Raw genomic sequence first — 13,109 nt, forward strand, 5'->3', positions numbered from 1 at the left:
CCAAGACCAGAACAGTATACTTAGTAGAGACCACTGCAGTGTGAGGAGTGTCTGAGGGCACACTTTAGCGGTTGTTGGTCACTTGTGGCCCCTGGCTGGTTGAGAAGAGTGAAGAGTCAGCCATAAATCACAATATGAAAACAGAGCAGTGGATAAAATCTGTTTTCAAAGATTGTGAATCACTTGAACCATGAGAGGTCATTGAACCTGCAGTCATGAATGTGCACAAAAATGCCAATTTTCATAATGAAAATGGTGGATATAAAAGTGCCATTTATAAACACTACAGTCTGTTTTGTGAAATGTTAGTAACGGCAGTAAAGTGTACATGATTTAAAAAAAAAAAAAAAAAAAAAAAAAAAATCAGCTGCAACATGCAGAAACATTGGTAAGGTCCTTTTAAAGTAACCAACCAGTACATGACTTTATGCCATTAGTTCCTGATTTGTTACTGTGCTAAATCCTCTGCACTTAAGTCTAAACCATTTATTAAAAATAAAAAACAACTTTTAATACGATAACAGTAAGAATCAAAGACTAATTAATTCCTCATTTCAATGAACAAGTTTCCTGTTAAGTCCATAAAAGCTTCCTAAAGCGTGAAACGCACCTTTGCGAACCTTTCCTGCTTCCTGCCCCAACTGACGATCCTTAAAGCTTGTTTCCTGCCGCTACGCATTGTAATCAGTGTTAACAAAAGGAAAGCAGTCCTCTGTATGTCATGCACGTAATGTGACTCTCACTCAGTGTGCAACACAACAAAGAGTGTTGCAGACACAAGCCTTCATTGCATCGGCAGCATGCAGGCAGACACTTGAGTTTGTGTCAGCATTTGTACTTGTGTGAGTGTGTGAATTGTAACTTAGCTTAAATAGTAACCTATCAAACATACTGAAAGTACAACTGACAGAAAATAATCTAAAACTGAAACAAAAATGCATCAAATCTCCAAAGAAACAGGCGGTTTCCTCCCGTCTTCACCGGCAGCTTGCACGTATTAAAGCTCAGCCCCCCCCCCTCCCAGCATTGGCCCGTTTGTCAGAAGGTTGCCAGTGCTGCTTCCTGTCCCGGCCTCCAGCAGCACACTTTAAAGTAACGCCGTGCTGCATCATTGCTTTTTGTCAGGAAGACTTTCAGCATGCTTCTTCCCTCTGAAAGGCTCCAGATGAATGACCTATTTTTTAATTCAAGCATTCGTTTTTATTCAGCCTTCAAGTCCTTCTCACTTTGGGTTTTTTTTTTTCATTATGTCCATGTAGTGAGTTGCGGCTCAAGTGATTTTCACTGTAACTTTATGATTTAAAACCAAAACAACTTTTTATGTTTTGAAGTGAAACTGAGAAATCCTTTGCCAAATGCTTTAAGCTAGAAGAAGCCAAACTGAAAAACTAAAACTGAAAGAAAAATTCTTTTTATCGATTCCTGAGTTTCTTCTTGTCTCCACTTCCTCTGGATGATGGCTGAGCTGTGGATCAGTGATGTTAGCTGACGCCAGCTGTGTGTGTATTCTTTGTATAGTGTGATGAGCTCATCAGTAAGGGACTGCATGACAGTTATTGAGGCATTGCACAAGTACCTTCACTGTAGTTCTGTTGCAGTGCAGAGTTAAGTAAAGGTGACTGTTACCTTGTGAAGAAAGGCACAGTCTTTACAGAGATCATGTTCAAGCCTTACTAACTGTAATAATCCACATTTACTTAAACAGAGGAACAGATGCTGCCGCTTTATGAAGCGTCAGCGACAGTCTTTCTTTCTTTTTGTGTTTCTTTTTCTTTGAGTGGAAGTCAAGTATGTGACAACGCGCTGAACATTCATATGACTCTCCTCACTGTCAGCTGGATCATCTGTGCTCTGCACTCATAGGTTTTGTGATATATATATAAGAGCAGCTACACAGACGATGAGCACCCTTGGCAGGAAAAACCTTTGTGAACAAATGCGCCGAAAGCGCTGAGCTTTTTTTAATTTCCTCAAGTGAATCTTAGGAAATCATTTGCAGCCGCTCTGGCAGCATCCGGAACCCACATGTGGCTGCAAAAAATGGTTGCAGTTGTCACTGAAGATAAGGATTTGCATTTGTGATTTCAGTTTGAAGTAGTTACCACCTCAGCACATTTCAGTGTAAACAGAACTGAGCTCAGGATGGTGCAGCCACACACACACACACAAACACACACACACACACACACACACACACCGCCTTTTCTTTTTCTATCGCCTTAAGGTGTAAATTACCTACTTTATTTTTTCAGGTATTCACCACCACACCAAAAGTGAGAATCCATCCCTGCCACACCCAGAGACACCTGGCCAGGCTTGTATAGAGCACAATCTATAATCACAAAAATGATCCTTTGTGCTGGGCTGTATCCTGTACGCTGTATCGTTTCACATCATCCACGTTGCTGCAGTGACTGAACGCTGCGGTGAACGGCACCGATGAGAGATGGTGCTTGGATGAACCCATCAAAGCTTGTTGGCTGTATGGTGGGTGAGGGGTTGGAGGAACGGGACACCGACCCTGCAGGGGAAACAGTTTCGGGAAGGAGGGGGAATCCACAACTGAAGCACCGCCCCGCTGTACTGAGAGAGTCTGCAGACCTAAAATCAGGCTGAAAGAGAAGCACATTTCCAAAGGGACACTATTATATATCAATGCACAATGTTTTCATCATGCACTTGGAGGAGTCCTGCCTCTGGCTAGGTTTCATTAACAGTTAAGCCATCGATCACCCACACTAAATGCCCAGATGCATTGGCTTTTGTAAGGAAATACCGGGATTGAATGCAAAAAATGGGACCTGACAATAGCAACAAAGAAGTCACATAACAAAAGTGTCTATTGGTCAAAGGAGTAAGATTCAACCTCCTCACACTGACAACATTTTAGCCGCTGAAGTGTTCCTTAAGAGAGAAATGACAGTTCCTTAGAACAGACGTGCAGTTTCTTAAGCATCTGACTGGAAAGTACCTTACTTTCATCTGCTCATGCTTACTCAGCGCGGCAAAGAATGACATAATAACAACAATAATAACTGTCATACTTTATGTCAGTTCTGGTGAACAGTTGTCCAGGTGTTATGGGCTATTGTTCTGGATTTAAGGCTAATCTGCAGCATAAATACAGAATGTTTCATACACGACATAAGCTTCTATTCTTTAACAGCTGTCAGGATGTTTAATAGTGACAGTCTGACAGATGGAGTGTATTCTTCTGAAACCTTGGAATAATTACAACAAGCCTGCAGTCTATCTATCTATCTATCTATCTATCTATCTATCTATCTATCTATCTATCTATCTATCTATCTATCTATCTATCTAATAGCAACATGCAGTTACTGGGTATCACCGCTAGGCGGCACCAGGGGGTCGGCCGGCGGAACGGCAGCCAGTCTGTGGGTCGCGCGGTCGGCGTCTTGTCATCCAGCGGCGGCAGCAGCGTGGGCGGCCACTCTACAGTCACACCGAAAGTCTGAGCCTGTGCGGCGGGCGGGCAGCTGCAGAGGACCCGGTGTGCTTCACACAGAACAGCGGCTTCGTTCGGCTTGATGTTTAACGCCTTTATGGGAACACCGCCCTCGCTAACATCTGGAGCTCGCGCCTGATAGTGAAACTACTCTCCCTCGTGATCTCGTGGTGATGTGCGGCACGGATAACTTATGAAGTGACCGTTAGCGTCTCACAGGTGGAGCTGGTGGTGTCGGTGCCGCACCGGGCTGCAGGAACCGGACTCGGTTTGAAGGTGAGCCAGAAAACGCTGCGTGTCGTAGCGCGGCTTGTCGCTTCTCACGCCGGCTGTCGGTCCGTGCGCACCTCGCTGTTTGTACGGCGGGAGGTGACAGCGTGTTCTCAGCGCAGGGCTGCAGGCTTCCACCGGCGCTGCAGCACGCAGGGGTCTCTGGGTGGGGTCTCATAGGTGACAGCGTCAGTTCATGCATGATGTATGCTAAAGAGTTTTGCACACCTGGGCTGGCCTCCGAGCCATTTTTATTAAAATGCCACATTTTTGTGAAGCCACTGCTCAGAAGTCCATTGCTTAAAGTGAGAGGAACAGGTGTGTGTGTGTGTGTGTGTGTGTGTGTGTGTGTGAGTGAGATACCATGTGGCCCTTACTGCCGGAGTTAGATGATATTTTCTCCTTCCCATCTTGTTTTATTGATGCCTTTCTCTACTATGGAAGGCAAAGGCATGGGAGGCTTTCTCAAAATGGACTTAATGAGGTGTGTGTGTGTGTGTGTGTGTGTGTGTGTGAGACAGAGAAAAGCGAAAGAGAACATAAAGCATTCAGCACCGTGTAACCTGCTGGCAAAACCCCCTTTATATGATACACTCTTAAATGCTGCAGTCAGTCAAGTCAAAGCTGCACACACACACACACACACACACACACACACACACACACACAAGTTTTAAGAGAGATAAATGAGTTTGAGAGGGCTTCAGGCTCTGCTGCTGTGGAGATGAAGGGGGCAGTTTTGGTTGCTGGCTGAGCAGAAATCCCACAGAGACAATTAAACTACTGACCTGTGTCATCAAGGATTTGTTTGGGCTTCCTGTTTGGAAGGATGGTAGGAAGCAGACTTTTGGGCCAGATGGCAAGAGCCCACACACACACACACACACACACACACACACACACACACACACACCTGGAACAGCCGATCATGGCCCCTACTGAGGGACACCGGATTAGTGGCCAGGGTTTGAACCTGTGGCCTGCAGTGCTCAGATGTACATGGAGACTCAGTGTTGAGGTACAAATGAGTTAACTGACACACACACACACACACACACACACACAGACACACACACAGAGGCACTTGTTGGACTTTCCAGACCCTTCCACTTATGACCACCACTCCCTCTCCTTTTTACTGACTATAAATTATTTTCCAGTGCTTTTATCTCATTATGAGACGTTCCGTCCTCTAAAATGAAGAACAGTTACGTCCAGCAAAGACGCTATCGTTTCGAAAATCTAGTGCTTCTTCCTGTCTCATATCACACTGTGCTGCAGCTGGTGGAAGCATCATGAGGCCATAAGGTGATTTAACTGATGCAGATCTGCTGATAAACTGAAACAAACGTGTGATGATCTTATAGAATATGATGCATTGCTGTAGCTTCAGTTACCCAACAGTATATAAAGTAGTTCAAATGCATATATATATATCTGTAATTTTGGCACATGAATGTAAAAGCTGTTGCAATTGGGGCTGCAACTAACTATTATTTTCATTATTGATTAATCTGCTGCTGATTTGCTCCATTAATCGATTCATTGTTTGGTCTGCAGAGTAGTGAAAAATGCACAAACAGATAAAGCAGCAAAGTTTTGGTATTTTTGCATTAAAATAATGAAAAAATATAAAAAATGATCTCTTAGAAAGAGTGAAAACAGTTGGAATGATCCTTTAACCGTCCCCAGCTGAACCTAAAACTAATCTTAATCTTTTACTGTGAACTGAAAAGCCTCTGTTTTCCTGACTTTTACTCTCAATATTGCAACTGAAAGTGCTTCACATTGTCTGACGACAAAAGTAGAACCCCCCCCCCCCCCCCCCCCCCCCCACACACACACACACACACACAGGCATGCAGCTCTGAACAGGATGCTGAGAGCATCCTGGAAGAAGTTTCATCTGGTGTGAACCGTCAGTCTGCATATGTAGGTGTGAATACGCTCTGTGTCTGCGTGGATGGCGGCATTTTGCAGGTGTGTTTTTATCTCTTCTCTCTGGCACACTGAGCGTTCTGAGCCTGTTTGAACAGGTTGGATGCAAAAGAAGCAGCAGTGACAATAGCAGGTTTATTGCTGGGCCACCGCTCTGGGAATGAAACGCACCCTCCTGTTTATACGGAGTCCTCCAGCGGGTGCGTCAGGGTGGAAAACTGGTTTGGTTTTTACAGGAGCCCTCCAGCATTTTCACAATGCGTTTTTCATGGCAGTTCGCCCAAAAGCTGCACTGTTTATCTTTCTTGTGTTTTATGCCACTACTTGTCACTGCTCAAGCAGTTCTTTCATCTCGGATGCCTGTTAAGACATTTGAATGGAATTTTGTCTGAAGTTACCTTAATGAAAGCAGGAAACAAGAGCAAGCAGAGTAACGTGCAAGGAGACAATCTCATAGATATTCAAGTTTGCAAAATATATACAGAGAAAAGACCAATATATTCACATTTCTAAGCAGCAAATGTTTCGACACAGGTCCTGTGTCGCCCGTAAAGAGATGTCTGCAACCTCTTAATGCAGGACCCCTGCGTCTAAGAGCCATGAGCGGGTCAACTGATGACATTCCCATCAGCTGCATCAGCATGTTAGCGTTGTCATTGTTAGCATGTTAGCACGCCGACGTTAGCTCAACGCACCGCTGCGCCTGCAGGCTTTGTTTTTTGTGTGAACCCAGCAGCATGACGGCGAGAAGAAGATTGTGCATGACGTATGATTTTTCATGGGTGCCAGTGTACTTAGGGCTGCAACTAATGATTTTTGTCACTCTATATTATTTTCATGATTAACCGATTAGTTATTCAGTCTATAAAATGTCAAATAAAAGTGAAAAGTGCTCATCATGATTGCCCAGATCCTGAAGTGACATCTCCGAATTGCTTCTTTTGTGCAGCCAGCAGTCCAAAATCCAAGGACTCTTCAGAAATTACAAAGAAAAGCAGAAAATCCTTACAGTTAGGAAGCTACAACCAGCACCTAGTGGACATTTTTTGCTTGAAAATTTATTGGAGCAATGAAGTGATCGTCAAAATATCGACAAATCGATTAATCCACTATCGTTGCGGTTTAAAAGTGTTAGCCTCCAGCGTGCCTGCTGGTTGACACTGCAGCAGAAGCAGTGCAGAATAATTCATCAGAAGTGAAAGTTTGATGTGCGTGGATGAATCAAAGGTTTCTGTTGTTATTTTACTGCTGCTGATTGCACACATCTATCCATCTGCCGTGCGTAGTTGTGGCTTTAGACTGACGTCATCGCTGCAGTCAGAGAGCACAGATGCTGCCTCCAGCAGGTATCGGTTGACCAAGATATCAAAGCAGGGCAGGTGAGGAAGGAACCTCAAGAAAAGCTAAAACCAAATCAACAAACATCATCGTGCAGCTTTTAGCCATTTGCATCAATTCTATAATGTGTGGGTATAATGTGACTGGATGACGGATGAGCAGCGCTGCCCTGCACGCCTGCGTCACATGTGTTTGCAACAGAGCTGACAGGTGATGGCAGAAGTTACTTGGGCTGTTTGTTGTGAGGATGAAATGATCAAGATTTGAGCTGATCCCCGGCGATCTAGACGGGGATTACTTTAATTCTCCTCCTGGCTCTCGTCATGTCTCTCTTTTTTTTTTTTTAACACTGTGTCATCTCAGCTCTCCTGTTTTTTTCCTCACACACGTCATCCCACTGAATCAGAACGGCCTCATCGGCACGGCAGATACACCTGCACTGCCAGATCAGTCACAGATGATAGAAAAACAGAGTTACACATACGAGCTATTTTTACTTTACAGAGCGAAAGAAATGGAAAAGCAAACATTGGATCACCTCATTTTGATCAGTCTGTACCCAGTACTCCCACTACTCACCGCTCTGTGTGACGTACATATACATTTGCACTTCTACTAATCCTCTTTTTAACACAGAGAATTATTTTAATCTTAAGTCGCCCACTGTGTTGTTGCTTTATTTTCCTTTTCCAGGCAAAGAGACAGAAATAGCACGGCTGTAGAAATGCATGAAAGTTCTGTACATGAGGGTTAAAGTGAGGGATCAGCAGGATACAGTAGGAGCACGGACAGATGGGTCACCGAGAGGTCGTGAGTGGATCACTGAATGAAGGGCTTGAGGGGGTTGATTAACAGGGGGCAGATCAACTGTCGTGCTGTCATTCATCTTAGAAATCTGTTCAGTAAGTTGCAAACTATATTTCCATCTGCTGGGTTGAAGCTGCGTGAGCAGATTTCACTGACTGTCAGAGAAACCCGTGAGGAAAAGACTCTTTGAAGCTGCTTCTGAATGTGTCAGCTGATACTGGAGGTGTTTCATGGAAACTGATGAATATTCTACTGTAACAGCGAATGGCTGTACAGTGTAACCACCACGAACCTCTTACACATTTTAAAACATCATGGTCAACAGATGCACAAGCACACTTTTCCACCTCTCGGCTGCTGTGCAGTAATATTGAGCCGTTTCAGGGGAAGCTGGTTAGCAGAGCGGTGTTTAGCAAACATCAGCGCCTGATTGGGCTGTGCGCATCGACTCCTGAATTAGCCACATCCTGCTAGGTGGTGCAACCTTTACTGCAAGGTGAAGCTGGATGTTATCAAATTCGTTATCATCACAACATATCTGTATTTTGTTTTCATGCAATTGAATAGTCAATGTTTAGATCGGCTTTGTCACTTCCATCCATCACTTTTAGCGTAATATTTGAACACTTTATCCTCCCAGCAAGCAATGTTGAAATATTGTAAAGTTGAAACAACATCTAAAGCTAGACCTCATCAGGGGGTTGAAATATACGTCACAGTGTTGTTTCAATGTGCAGCCTGCATCAACATTTCAACATCAGATGTTCTTAATGTCAGTGAATCCCAACAGAAGACCAGAATCAATGATGGCTTGATCCTGTAGCATAACATAACCAAACCCCAATATTGCCCTTGTTGACATGTTCCTTCACTTCCACGAAAGATGACGCTGCAGTTCTTTTGTGAGATAAACGAGTGCATTGCTGTGTTTCCTGTGGTATTTGTTGACAATAAGAATTAACGGTCATCTTATCCGTTGCAGGGATTTTGTTCGTCGAACTTTTCTAATTTTGACATTTGCAACGAATTCTTCAATAGCCACCCTTTGTCTTTTTCTTGGACTTGTAACAAGTCTGGATGAATAGCAAACTGTCTGTCAAAAAGGAATTTTAATCTGCCCATTATGTGGCATACACTGGTCTCCAAACTCTTCCTCAATGTCCATTCGACGACAATGCTGTCCCCCTGCCAGAGTTCTCCAGAGAGACTCCAGACTTCTCTGTGAAGATCCTGAATAACTCCTCTCTGTTTCTTTGAAACCACAATTATGACTTCCATTTTTCCCTTTAAATATTCTTTTCAGAGCCAATGCACTCTCCCCCGACTGTCTTACCCTTATGTGGCATCTGTGGGCAATTACCATTAAGTTTTCATACAGGGCCAGCCAACAGAGGAAGCTGTTGTATTGGAGCTCGCAGCGTGAGTCTGTTGGCTGCGTAGCAGGACGGCAGGAAGGAGGGATGGCGGGAGGGATGGATGGCTGCTGAGGGGATCTATTCATGTCTCCAGGCGAGGCCATACTTGAGTAGACACTTATTGTGACGGTGACCTTCCTGTCACCATGCAGCAAACACAAAGCAGCTTCATATGAGGGTCAGCTGAGCTGCTCTCTTTGTTTCTCATGCTGCCTGTCAACTCCTCACGCCGCCTCTCTTCCCATGTGTGCCGCTCTCGACTGTGTGATGAAATGTTTATATAGTGAGTTCTCTTTATATTGTCTATCAAACAGCCGTCCATTCTGAAGAGTCAGATTTAAGCAGTTCAACATGATGGGGTTTACTGCCTGTAGTTACAAACGTTTCAAACAGCAGCGGACCCAAAAGTGATTTTAAGTTTTCAACCTTCTAATGTGTAAAATACCAAAATTCCTTTGCACTTGAAAGCCTTTTTAATATCACTTTATCTACATGCTGTCCGTCATAGGTTTGGTGAGTCCGTTTGTGTTGAATTGGTTCTAGGAATGGCTCATCTTACACCCTTCTCCCTCGGAGTGGACGTGTTGAATTTTGGAGAGGTGACAGACCAGGTGCAAAGGAGAGCTTGCCAGTAAGCTTCAGGCAATCTTTTGATGACACTTGAAGTGTCTGTAAGTGCATCCACAGGTCTGCTCCTGTCTGATTGAGGCTCCGAGTGGCCACCAACGGCACATTTAAAGAAATCCGGGATTTGCTCAGAGTTAGTCGTCTATGAGAGCCTGTGAGAGCAGAACATTCCAGGCTGAAATCCATGGCTGGAAATGACTGAGGTGGGAAAGTCAACAAGAGCCGCTTTCCAGCCTTTCATCGATACAGTCTGCATGAGAAACTTCCACTGGATCTGCTCAGTAATCAATGCAAGACTGTGAATATGTATGAGAGCAGACTTATCTCTTAGAAAGTGTTTTGGAAAGCATCTTTGGATAAAGGAACGGCAGTTATTGCACCACAGGGAAAGTAGTGGGGATGGAGAGCTGAGGACTTTCACACCTGTGAGCAGGTTGTTGATTCAGTGTTTCCCTAAGACTGCGAGGTTCCTCATTCTACCGATGTGGTCAACATGCTTTGAAGGTGATATTGCCTGCAGCCAATAAACATGACACTGTTGCTGTGCTGCCCTCCTTTGATTCGATGGTGACGTTAGACTTCTGTAAAAACACGGTCGCACTCATAAAGACTTTAAAAAGACTTGACCTCAATTATATGAACCTTGTAATTATAAGTTCAGTTTGGCCTGTTTTGTTTTGAAAGTGTTTTGGAGTTCTGCCTTTTCGATGTTCTTCGTAGAAGTCAGTTTGTTGTTCCTGGCAGAGCAGCCGGCCAGAAGGTCGTACATGGACTTCAGCAGCGATGCCCTCTAAACTTACCGTACTGTACAGACTGAACTCTAGTGTCTCATTCTAATATCATCTATGATGCCTGGTAAATCTCTGAACAATAGGAACTTGAGGGCCTCAATCACCCTACATAGGACGGTACTTTCTGCTGAGAGGAAAGAACAAAATGCCAAGTGAAACTGTGGCAGCGAAATATTCCCAGAACATAAAGTATTTAAGTGCCAAAAAGGAAATATTTGAAAAGGCTGTCATCCCGGTTACACTCATTTATTTTCCAGTCAACACCCAGTTCAAAAAAGGAACAGAGAATTAGTTTTACACTGAGGATTCGACGGTGAGGCAAAAATAGCACACGTGTATGAACTTGCTTTTACTCTTTCATATCGCTGTCATTGATATGTGTGAGAGCTGCACCAGCACCAGTCTATTTGTCCTGTTTCAACTGAGCAAGATGATGGGAAAATGAAAAACTGTGAGGAGGACACGGAAACAGAAAAGAGGGACAGAGGACAGAGACAGGCAGCCCTGTTGGAGGTGCTCAGTGCTCAAATCTTTTACCTCCGTCCAATGAATGTATATTCGATCAGTTTTTATGTTCCTCCTTATTACTGACTTCTAAATAATTAGCATAGAGATCATGCAGTGTTGTGTATTTTTTCACCTCTGCTTCTTATGTTTTGATCTTCCTCTCTCTCTTTCATCTCCGCTCGCGTCACCCTGCAGTCTCTCGCGGCTTCTGTCACCAGCTTCTGCTTTCTCTGCCGCTGCTCCGTCCTCTCGAGTCCTATACCTGGCGTAGGCGCTGAGAAGCCATTACGCTCTCTCCAGTGGCAGCTTTGGCAGTCGACTGTGCCGTGAAGTGTTGGAGCAGCGACGGACGGCGCTGCTGGCGTTCTCTTTAGGGAGTTTTTCCATGAAGTTATTTCTCCTGCATTGCTGCGCAGCTGTCAGTGTGACAACACGCCAATCAATTAATGGGAAATGATTTCACCCAAAGCTTTTACTGATGTGTTCGTCTTCTTTTTTCCATTCTGATCAAGTCATTGCAAAACACTGTAGAACCCATTTAATGAGCAAGGGGATGGTTTCTTTTGGCCAGACCAGAAAACTTAATTTCAGTGTTGATTGATATTAATAATAGATGTGAAGGTGGTCGCTCATAGTGACAAATCCACGGATCCACAAATCCAGCAAGTAGCTGGTGGACACAGCTGAGCATTTAGCAGTTCAAGAGACAGTTGGTTGACAGAAAACAGAGTGAAGTTTGGAGTAACCTTCATCAGGTGGACGCAAATGCTGAGCTAGTGTTGCTTCCTAGTCCGCAAACCATTTGCTAACGAGTTTAGCATATCACATTTAGAGGTGAGCATGTTTGCAGCTTGTTTCCGCTGTGCTCACGAAGCCAAAAAAAGGTCCGCTCAGGCTGCTGTTTACCGATTTGCACTGCATTTTTTGAGTAATGTGCCTGGAAGTGTCTGAAGATCTGAAGTATCAAAGTTGGAGCCACTGCCATCGCACATTAAGCTAATCATACGCAGCTTATGCGCTCTGTTGTCTCCGCAGCTTCACCCAAACTAAACTTACCCTTGAGGCTCACAGGTGGGTAAACTAATGCAGATGTTTGGCACGGCAGACAGCCGGACATGCACTTGGACCCGCATAAAGGTATGAATTAACAAGCGCAAACATGCACGCGTTTACACACTTATGCACAAACCGTCCTGTGTTTGTTAAGCAAGCCCACACAGTGAAACTATGCAAATGGATGTCACATGTTGTTTAGACACGCATGTGCGAGGTAGACAACTGTTTTCGATTGAGAAAGAAAATGCGTCTCTTCCACGTCCATCTCTCCGCCGCACCGTGTCATGCTATTCTCTGCTCTGCTGCGATGGATTTCCTGTTGGTTTTGTTTTGCTCTTTCACTTGGTGGAGCTTTTTTTTTTTTCTTTACTCCTCTACTCCTTTGCTCCTTTCATCTTCTCCCAACATGACATGGAGCCCGTTCTCTGCTTTTTTTCAACTCTCCATCTGTTGCTTCTTCTCTCTGCCTTGATGCAGGCTGGGTCATCTGCAGAACGAGGCAGTGATAGCAAGAGCTGCAGATGTGATACCGCTTTTTTTTTCTTTGCTCGCCTTCCTGTACAGACTGCTTCGTCAGAAATGTGTGGGTGTGCAGTGAGGTGCTGTGGGTCGGGGTTTGAATATTGTGCGATTCAAAAGCTGCTTTCCCACAGGCCACGTGTCAATCTATTGTTGGAAACGCTTGATAGCAGTGGCCTCTGCCAATCCTTTAATCATTTCTTAATGACTTCCATGGGAGGCGGTTCTCACTGTTTGAGAGATCTGAGATTTTTTGATTATACAAAACCAGGAGTGGAGGAAGTTTAGCTGCGGATTTGAACTTTTCAAGTCGCCAATTAAATCTCTCCTGTTTAGACAGCTGAGGGGAGAAATGATTGCGAGACAAAGCAT

At 44.3% G+C, this 13,109-nt stretch overlaps 1 protein-coding gene across 3 annotated transcripts in view; it reads left to right on the top strand.

Annotated features, from left to right (window-relative positions):
* Positions 1-3,363: 3,363 nt before the first annotated feature.
* The window catches only part of rhbdf1b (rhomboid 5 homolog 1b (Drosophila)), a 32,642-nt gene continuing 22,896 nt past the window's right edge, over positions 3,364-13,109 (top strand). The window contains exon 1 of one of the 3 annotated variants that reach the window (XM_076759452.1): positions 3,364-3,745. The gene's annotated coding sequence lies outside the window, so the exon portion shown is untranslated. The remainder of the gene's footprint in view (positions 3,746-13,109) is intronic. The other 2 variants (XM_076759455.1, XM_076759454.1) reach the window with 2 other exon arrangements.

This window comes from Chaetodon auriga, chromosome 20 (genome assembly GCF_051107435.1).
Source record: "Chaetodon auriga isolate fChaAug3 chromosome 20, fChaAug3.hap1, whole genome shotgun sequence".
Classification (NCBI taxonomy): domain Eukaryota; kingdom Metazoa; phylum Chordata; class Actinopteri; order Chaetodontiformes; family Chaetodontidae; genus Chaetodon; species Chaetodon auriga.